Raw genomic sequence first — 9763 nt, forward strand, 5'->3', positions numbered from 1 at the left:
AAAATTGCAATAGCATTGTTGGATCATGGTTTTTATAACTTCTCACATGTGTGAAACTAGGTCTTGCACATCTACTGGCATCATCATCAAACTGTCATTAGTCATTGGCTAACTGTGCATCAATAGATTATATCACTACCAAAAGATATATTGAAAATATCAAAAACCACTTCTCAGGTACTTTGTCTCTATACTACTCCCTATAAATTAGGTACAACTTCTATATATCTTCAACATACATGTTGTGCATTGAAATTTCACATTTGGACATTATACCAAACATAGCCATGAACGTGCATCCCTAGACAATAAAAATATTCTCTTTACAATTAAGATCTTTGTCTTCTACTCTATCAGTCTTCACAGACTTATTGTTCTATTGATATCAATGACAAACACAATCATGAATGTAACATGTTAATACTCTCCAATTCTTAGGATACTCCCCCAAAGGAATACCATCAGCATTCATGCTAACAATCTCCCCCTTTGAAATTGATGGCAAGATAGATGAAAAACATCTAAGAATACCAAATAGTACTCTGTTGTTTCTAATGTTGTTCTCATCATTTTAAACCCTCTTTATAAATCAAATCTGAAATACTCTAGAACACTGCTCTATTATGTATCTTCTTTAATATTAGCAACAATTGTACACACTAAACAACTCACCATACATCAAAATTCCTCATATAGCATATCTTCCCCATAGAGATATCCCTCCTTCTTCTTTACATGAATCTTTATAAATCTCCCTGATAAAGTACAGATTTTCATGCACTCTTCTCCCCATAAATATTTTAGGAGATTCTTTTCATGCATATTCTCCCCCATTGACATCAATGAAAAAAGACTTATTAAGTCAATTTACATCTCCAAGTCTTCCACAAGCTCATGTGTTCAAAGACACTATTCAAAACCAAATACCAAGTGTCCTTAATCACTCAGTTCATAATATATGCTCCCCCATACATGAAGCATCAACATTCAATCCAATCTAACAATAGTGTTATGTACCACTAAACTAATGCAATATCTACATCATCTACTTAGAAGTAGGAAGCTTCATAACCCCAAGCATACCTCATAAGTACTCAAATGTATTTTTAGCTAAGGACTTCATAAAGATAGCTGCAATCTAATCTTTAGTACTCACATATTCAAATTTAATATCTTTTTTTGCTTCCATCTCTCTCAAGATATGATACTTAATAGATATATGCTTAGTCTTAGAATGAAATAGAAGATTATTAGACATACATACAGTACTTGTGTTATCATAGTATATGATAATAGGTTTTGTAGGCTCAATCCTGATATCCTTCAGCATTTGTTTCATCCACATCACTTGATTACAATTATTTGTTGGTGTAGTATACTATTCCTCAACCATACTTTGTGAAATACAATCTTGTTTCTTGCTTAGCCAAGAAAGCAATCTTCCTCCAAGAAAGAATTCTCTACCACTAGTGCTCTTTCTATCATCCATACGGCCTGCCAATCTACATCAGTATAGGCACATAGAGTGAAATCACTCAATCTATCATATCAAATTCTATAGTCAGATGTTCCTTTCAAATATTTGAATACCGTCTTCATTGTTGGAAAATGATAGGCCTTAGGATCAGCTTGAAATCTAGTTAAAATCCCAACTACATTTACTATATCTAGTCTGGTGTGAGTCAAACACTAAAAACCTCCAATCATGAATCTATATTTTTTCTTCTTAGGTGTATGTGTCTGATCATTGCTCAATAATGTGTCACCAATTATCATAGGTGTACCAATATTTTTACAACTTTCCAATCCAAATATCTTCAACAAATCTTTCATTTACTTAGCTTGTGAAATGAAAATGCTATCACTATTCTACACAATCTACAATCTTAGGAAAAACTTCATTTCTCCTATCATGCTCATCTCGGATTCATACTTCATTTCTTCAAAAAACTTATCACTTGCTTCATCATTACCTCCAAAGATGATATCATTAACAAAAATTATGAAATACCTTTCACCATAAAATCCTCTTGTTCTAGAGGGACCACTCAAATATATGTGAGCAATATTTAGCCTCTTTATTCTTTTGAACTTCTTTCTAGGAAATGATACCTTCTTCTACTTAGCCAAAATACATTCTTTGAAAAAAACATTAGTAGGTTTTATTATCTTTGGAAAATTGCTGACTGCAAACATACTACAAACTTTTACAATATTATCAAAATTTATCTAACAAAATATCCTATGCCATAAGGAAGTATTATCTTCTTTAGAAACCAAACATGTTATTTCAATGGGATTCAACTAAAATATATTTCCTCTGGACCTAGTTCTAGTTCCAATCATCATGCCTTCTTTATCCTTGATAGTGAAATTCTTTTCTTTGGATTACAATTGATACCCTTTGTCCACCAATTATCTAACCCTCAAAAAATTATGCTTTAATCCATCAACAAAATAAACATTGTCACTGTTAGTTCTTCCATCTAAAGTGATGGATGCAATCCCTATAATATGATAGGCTATATTGTTACCAATTCTAACAATACCTCCATCATAGTTCCTAAATTTAACAAACTTTGATGTAGGAGCATCCTAGGTGTAAGTGAAATCTTGCATCAACCAAAAATATTTTATTTTAGTTATTTTAATAAGCATTTTCTTAATGTAGAGTTGTTTTCTATGGAGACTTGCAACTTAATAAGTCAATCATATCGGCTTGGAATGTCCTAATTTTAGAGGTTGATATTCATCTTAGATATATCAGCTTACTAGTTGAGGCTTAATGCCATATCATGCATATTCATGGATTTATCATAGATTTTTGGTTTGCAATTTTGGTATATAAACTTCAAGCTCACAATTGGAGGCCTAAAGTGCCTAGATGAGGCCCCAAAACTTGATAGATAGGTGCTTGCATGAATGTGAGTTTGTAGATCAGGAGCTAAGGTTCCTAAAAAGTGATTATAATAGCCAATCAGAGCAATGGTTAGAGAGCTATGGTTTTCCAAAGTTGGGATGACCAGAATCTTGAAAATAAATGTCAAAAATGTATTTGTCTAACTTTATATGTATTGTTAGGGTCTATTAGCCCTACGTATTAAGTTTGAGTATTTAGAACCTTCCTGGATGGCATAAGATTGCCTATGTAAAAAATGCTTAAAAATTCTCTAGGATAGCTCTGGATGATAGTGTGTAGCTTTGTCTTATAGATTACTCTAATGAAGGTCCCCATGTGGGTTAGCATATTGTAATTTGTGAATTCTATAATATCGCATTTGTGGTGATAATAAGAAGCCCATATTTTGTTCCTAGAATTGTTATTGTTTCTCTATTTCTATTATGTGTTTATGGTATTAAGGGGAGCTCCCTTCATTAAGTGGTATCAAAGCTAGAGTCCCTAAGTGTGTGGATAGATCACCAACTATGAGGTAGTTCACTCTAGGCCTGTGGTTTGGGCTAAGTGTGTAGATAGATCGCCAGTTGTGAGGTAGTTTGCACTAAGGTTTTAATGGAAGCACAAAAATCCCTCCATAAAGAGAGCATGGTGGAAGAGTCAAAGTTGTTACACTTGAGGATTTTAGAACCCTCCAAAGGAAAATACAAGAATAGATGTGCAAAGGAATGAATTTTGATGTAGGAGATGATGAAAGTGATGATGAAAGAGAAGAAGAAGGAAATGCAGACCAAGATGGAGTAGAGGAAGTTATCGACCTAGAGTAGGTGTAGCTTTTTAAGGCCATTTTTAGTATTAGAAAAAGACCTAAGTTTGATGTTCCCACATTTTCAAGAAATCTCAATCCGGAAGAATTGATCTACTAGATCAATGAATTGGAAGAGTACTTTGAATATGAAGATATTGAGGATCTAGATAGGGACAAGTTTATGAATGCCAAACTGAAGGGTCACGCAAAGATCTAGTGGTTGTTGAATCAAAATAAAGAAGAAAGGAAAAAATTAGTAGATGGGATCCAATGGTAACTAAAAAGAAGTGACAATTCATTCTAGTGGATTATGACCTTGATTTTTTCAAGAAAATGCAAGGTTTGTAGCAAGTAGGAAAATCTTATCAAGAGTACACTAAAGAGTTCTACCAAGTTCTCAATAGAACTAGCCATGCAAAAGCTAATAAGGAGAAAGTTGCTCATTATCTTAATGGGTTAAGGCCAATTATCTAGGATGAGCTAAATCTAGTTCAAATGAATAGTATTAAGGAGGCATACTAGTTTTCCTTAAGACCTAAGGAGAAACTAAGTAAAAAGTTTGACAACAAGAATAATGGAAGAGGTTGTAGTGGAAGATCTAGTGGATGATCTTATGGAGGCCAAAATGATGTTCAGAAGAACAAGGATGATGCTAGAAGTAGATGTTAGAATTAGAGGGGAAATAATTCCAATAATTTCCATGATCAAAAAAATAGAGATTAGAGAGGAAGGGGCAAAGAACAAGGATCTAGAAGAGGAGGCTTCTGTGGGAAATATTTTCATAATATCGAACCAAAATCTTCCAAGCTTCATCTCTGGTGATTGCACAAAGAGAAAGGCCTTGTTTCTATGTGGAAAGTAGGCCAAGGCCACCAGATTCTTTTGGGAGACAACAAAAATCCCAAGCAACCTTGTGAAAGCCATGATGATCAGAACCAGAAGCCCAGAGAAAATTCCTAAGATGTCTTTCCAATTTCTGGTAGGAGGCTTTAGAGGGAGCCCAACAAGAAGAATAATAGACATGAGCAACTGCAAGAACTTTTGATAAAATTTAGAATTTTCCCACAAGGGAGAGTGGTTTCATCAACCAATAATCATGCTTCTTGGTGATCTTTGCAAGCACAACATTCCATAGTTCAAAAGGCAAAGCCTAAAAAGCAAAAGGAATGCTAAGAAAGAAAAAAATCTCCCTGTAAGAAACCCATTTCCATTCAAACTAGCTAAGCCATGGTAGAGCTGGTAAGAATGATTGTCGGTAGCAGAGCATTTTATGCCATTGAATAGAAAATCTAGAGGCTTGACAAAAGTGTCCAAGAAAATTAAGGTATTTTTGATGTTTTCTTCTTCCTCCAAAAGAGTGAGTAAGGAATCATTAGAAAAATGATCATTGACTAATTATGAAGATGATTCAGGCAAGGAAATGCCATTGATCAAACTAGAAGACACAAAGTGAGCTAGCAAATAGCCAAATCCTTTAGTAGCAAGGACATAAAGGACTAGTGCCAGAGGGAAACCTTACCTGATGGAACAAAAAAGACCAAAAGCCTCTAATTGTTAATTATTGATTGTAATGCAAGCATTAGCATTGCCAAAGAGCATCTCCATGGACTACAAAAAATTCGGACCAAAACCCAAAGCCTGGAGCATAGCCAAGATAAAAGGCCATTCAATGTGACTATAGGCTTTAGCAAAATCAATCCTCAAAAAAAAAAAGTCATCGGTTTGGACTTGCAAGCCGACTCCATTCCTTCCCAGATAGCAATAATGTTATCAAGAATATATCTTGACCTAATAAAACTAGTTTTCTTAAGACACATAATTAAAGGAAATAGGTGTTGGATTTTGAGAGACATTGCCTTGGCAATAATCTTATAAGATACATTCAGAAGCTTAATGGGCCTCCAATTGCAAATATCCTCTAGATCTTTGAAATTAGGCATGAATTTGATATTTCCTTTATTTATAATGTCTCCTAAGCTTTTAGTATGATAGACTTCAAGATAAACTTTGTGAAAATAAGGCTCTTTAGTTATTGAAGAAGTTTAGTGAGAGAGATTCTCATCAAGGAGAAGCATAGTGGAGGATTGTTTGGACACTTTGATAGAGATAAAACCATTTCTTTAGTTATTGAGAACTATTATTGGACACAATTGTAGCAAGATGTGAAGAAGTTTGTATAGATTTGTAGAGTATGTTAGATGGTAAAAGGAGTGAAGCTGAATATAGGGTTGTATTAGCCATTACATGTACTAGAGAAGTCATGGGAGCATGTCAACATGGATTTTTTGCTTGGATTACCAAGGACTCAGCAAGGGCATGATTTTATTTTTGTGGTGGTTGACAAATTTTTAAAGATGACACATTTCATTCCTTGCAAGAAGACTCTTGATGATGTTCATGTGGTAGAGTTTTTTTTCAAAGAAGTGGTGAAACTACATGGTCTACCAAAGAGTATAGTTTCAGATCAATATACCAAATTTTTTGGGTATTTCTAGCATACATTATGGGAGAAATTGAGGATAAGGTTGAAGTTTAGTTCATCACATCATCCATAGACTGATGAAAAGAAAAATGTTGTGAATTGTAGTTTGGGAAATTTATTACGATGTTTGGTTGGACACAAGCCAAAAGGATGGGATATGATTTTACCATAGGTAGAATTTGCATATAATAAATATATCAATAGGAGTACTAGTAAATCACCATTCCATATTGTATATGGGAGTAGTCCCAAAATTGATAATGATTTAAGTAATTGGATAAAGGAAAGATAAGTAGTGCTAAAGTGGAAGAAATTGCTGAACATTTGAAGAACATCCATGACGAGGTGAGGAAACACATTATAAGGATGAACTCATAGTACAAGGCTAAGGAAAATGTGAAAAGAGGTATAAAGAATTTTAGATTGGAGATGAAGTCATGATTCATTTGTGAAAGGAGCATTTTCCAGTAGGTACATATAATAAGTTGAAAATGAAGAAGTTTGGATTGTGCAAGATAGTAAAAAGGAATGATTCTAAAAATGCCTATGAAGTGTATTTTCTTGCTGAATTGAATATTTCATTAGTATTTAACATTTCAAATTTGACATGGTATTATGAAGAAGGTTATGGAGATGAAGTTGTAGATGCACAGTGGAGTATTCCAACAGCTAGTTAAGAAACAAAGGAGATTGAGGAGATATTGCACAGTCATGTTGGAAAAAAGACAAGGAATGAAACTTATTATGAATACCTCGTCAAATAGAAAGGGAGGCCAGTAGAAGATTCATCATGGCTAGAAAAGCAGGAGTTTAACCATTTTGGTTTTCCTCTTAGTACCTTAGATGTGATGGGGTCACGTCTCAAATGACCCTATTTATCTAATGCAAGAACATCCTGGGTGTAAGAACAATTTTGTATCAACCAAAAATATTTCATTTTAGTTGTTTCAATAAGGGTTGTCTTAATGTAGCATTTTTTTCTATGGGGGCTTGCTACTTATTAATTTAGTCATATGAGCTTAAAATGTCCTAATTTAAGAGGTGAATATTCATCTTAGCTATATCAGCCTATAAGTTGAGGCTAAGTGTCATATCATGCATATTCATGGATTTATTGCATATTTTTGGTTTCTAATTTTGGTATATAAACTCTAGGCTTACCATTGGAGGCCTACAAGTGCTTGAATGAGGCCCAAAAACTCAACGAATGGGCACTTGCACAAATCTAAACATATAGATGAGGAGCTGAGATTTTCAAAAAAGTTGTTATAATAGCCAAATAGAACAACAATTTGAGAGCTATGTTCTTTTGAAGTTGGGTCAAACAAAACATCCAAAATAAATGTCAAAAATATATTTCACCAACTTTATATGTATTTTAGGGTCTGTCAGCCTTAGGTATTAAGCTTGAGTGTCTAGAACCTTCTTGAGTGGTATAAAATTGCCTATCTAAGAAATGCCCAAACATTGTCTATGATAGCTCTAGGTGATAGTTCACATCTTTATCTTGCACATTACTATAATGAAGGCACCCGTGTGGGTTAGCATATTGTAATTGTGAATTCAATAATTCCATATTTGTGGCAATAATAAGAAGACCATATTTTGTTCCCACATTTATTTTTGTTTCTTTTTATGTGTTTATGGTATTAAGTGGAGCACACTTCATAAAATTTATTCATATCACTAGTCATTTGATGTGAGCATCCACTATCTATTATCCAATCATATTTATTTTCAACATGAGAAACTAGAGCCTTTTCTTCTCTAATTTCATTATCAAGATCATCTTCCTTAATAGCTAAAAATCCTATCTCATCATCACTTTCACTCTTAACTTTATCATCAGATTATTCTTCTTCATTAGCATAGAAGCAATTCCTAGGTCTCGTGGGATTGAACTTTCCTTTATACTTTTTCTCTATTTTAGGACATTTAGATGCATAATGACCAAACTCATTACAAGTCCAACATTTAAAGATATTCTTACCATCTTTTTTTTTACGAATAGTACTTTTATATTAATAAATAATATACTAAGATTACAATTCACAAAAAAGGGTTGGGCAATACAAGATCACCCTATAAAATTTCACATCACATAGCAGCAGCCAAAATCAAACACTATTCATTAAAAAAAAACATAAATAGCAACCTTAGGCAGCCAAATCAGTCCCTACCAAGGGTGGTGGTTGAGCATGATCATGAAAACCCCAATCATCATTGAAATTGAGGGGAAGGCTGGGAATATTCCATCCATCATTAGTAGGATTAGTGGTAGCCTCTACATCTTTTGTACCAAAAGGAGGAGTTAGGGACTAGCCAAAGCCACCATGGAGTGGGGAAGGTGAGTGGTGCCTCCATCCACCATTGCCACCACTAGGAGAGCGAAGGCAGGAAGCTTGGGAGTACAGGGTGTACAAGTGGTGACCTAAAGAATGGCACCATGGATGGTAGTCTCAAGGTCTTGAGGTATCAATCAAGGCATCTGGAGGAACTCTGGGAATAGTGCAAGGGGCATTTCCCCAAAGGTTCAGAAACTCTTGCTGGTGAGCCATCCTAAAGGCCACTTTGTTAGCTTGCACCTGAATCTACATAATTACATTATTACAAATGCATGCCTTAGTGTACATAGCAATATTAATATCAAGAAAATTGTGTGTGAAAAGAACAACATTCCTATCTTTCCACGGAGTGAAAAAATTATCCATCCTAAAAGTATGCCAAATATGGGTGAATTTTTGAGGGATTCTAGGGGAATCACCCAATATAACCATGTGCTGAGAAAAGGGCATCTAGCATCTAGAACCCCAATATACTTGAGCCAAGGCCCAAGGGGGAGACCTTGGAAGGCCAGACACTAGCCAAAATGGGCAATCTTGGGTTCTATAATAGCACTCCATATAGTATCAAAATATTTTCTCCTTTGAGAAAGAGAAGATTACAAATGCCATCCTTGATTGAGCATATCCGACATCAACAAATGGGGAGAAAGCCATCTATATGCCAAAATTAGCTTGTAATTGGAAAAAGGAGTGACCATTGTTAAAAAGTGTGTTTTCTTGCAATAAATTAGTGAAGTGAAATTAAAAAACCTTTGGTAAGGTTTTGCATAGCATTAGGGTAGACTCCATGAGGAATCTAGCTCATGTTAACCCATTCTCAAAGCATAGCTTCAGGAGGAGTCTCACCCACAAAATACCCTATTAAGGTATGTTGTAACCAATCACATGCAACATCAAATTCTTATAAAGGAAGGATAATATAAGGATTACCTCATGAGAAACCTTTGGTAAAAATTTTGCAAGGGCGTTTGTTCTATGGAGGCACCATGGCTATTTGAAGTAGCAATGTGAACATCAATAACAATTGGGTCACCACTGGCTAAGACCATGAAATGTACCTTTACCGATTTTATATGGTATTTGACACCTCTAATCAGATTTTCAAAATCAAACAACTAATATCACAAAGATCCACCAAATTTCTCAAGAAACCCCAAATCGAGTATGCCAAAAATAGTGCCAAAAGCTTCACAGCTTCATCTATTATTAATAAATTTGAAAGTGGAAATTTT

Source organism: Cupressus sempervirens, chromosome 1, assembly GCF_028749045.1.
Source record: "Cupressus sempervirens isolate cs-2001-9-10 chromosome 1, ASM2874904v1, whole genome shotgun sequence".
NCBI classification, from domain to species: domain Eukaryota; kingdom Viridiplantae; phylum Streptophyta; class Pinopsida; order Cupressales; family Cupressaceae; genus Cupressus; species Cupressus sempervirens.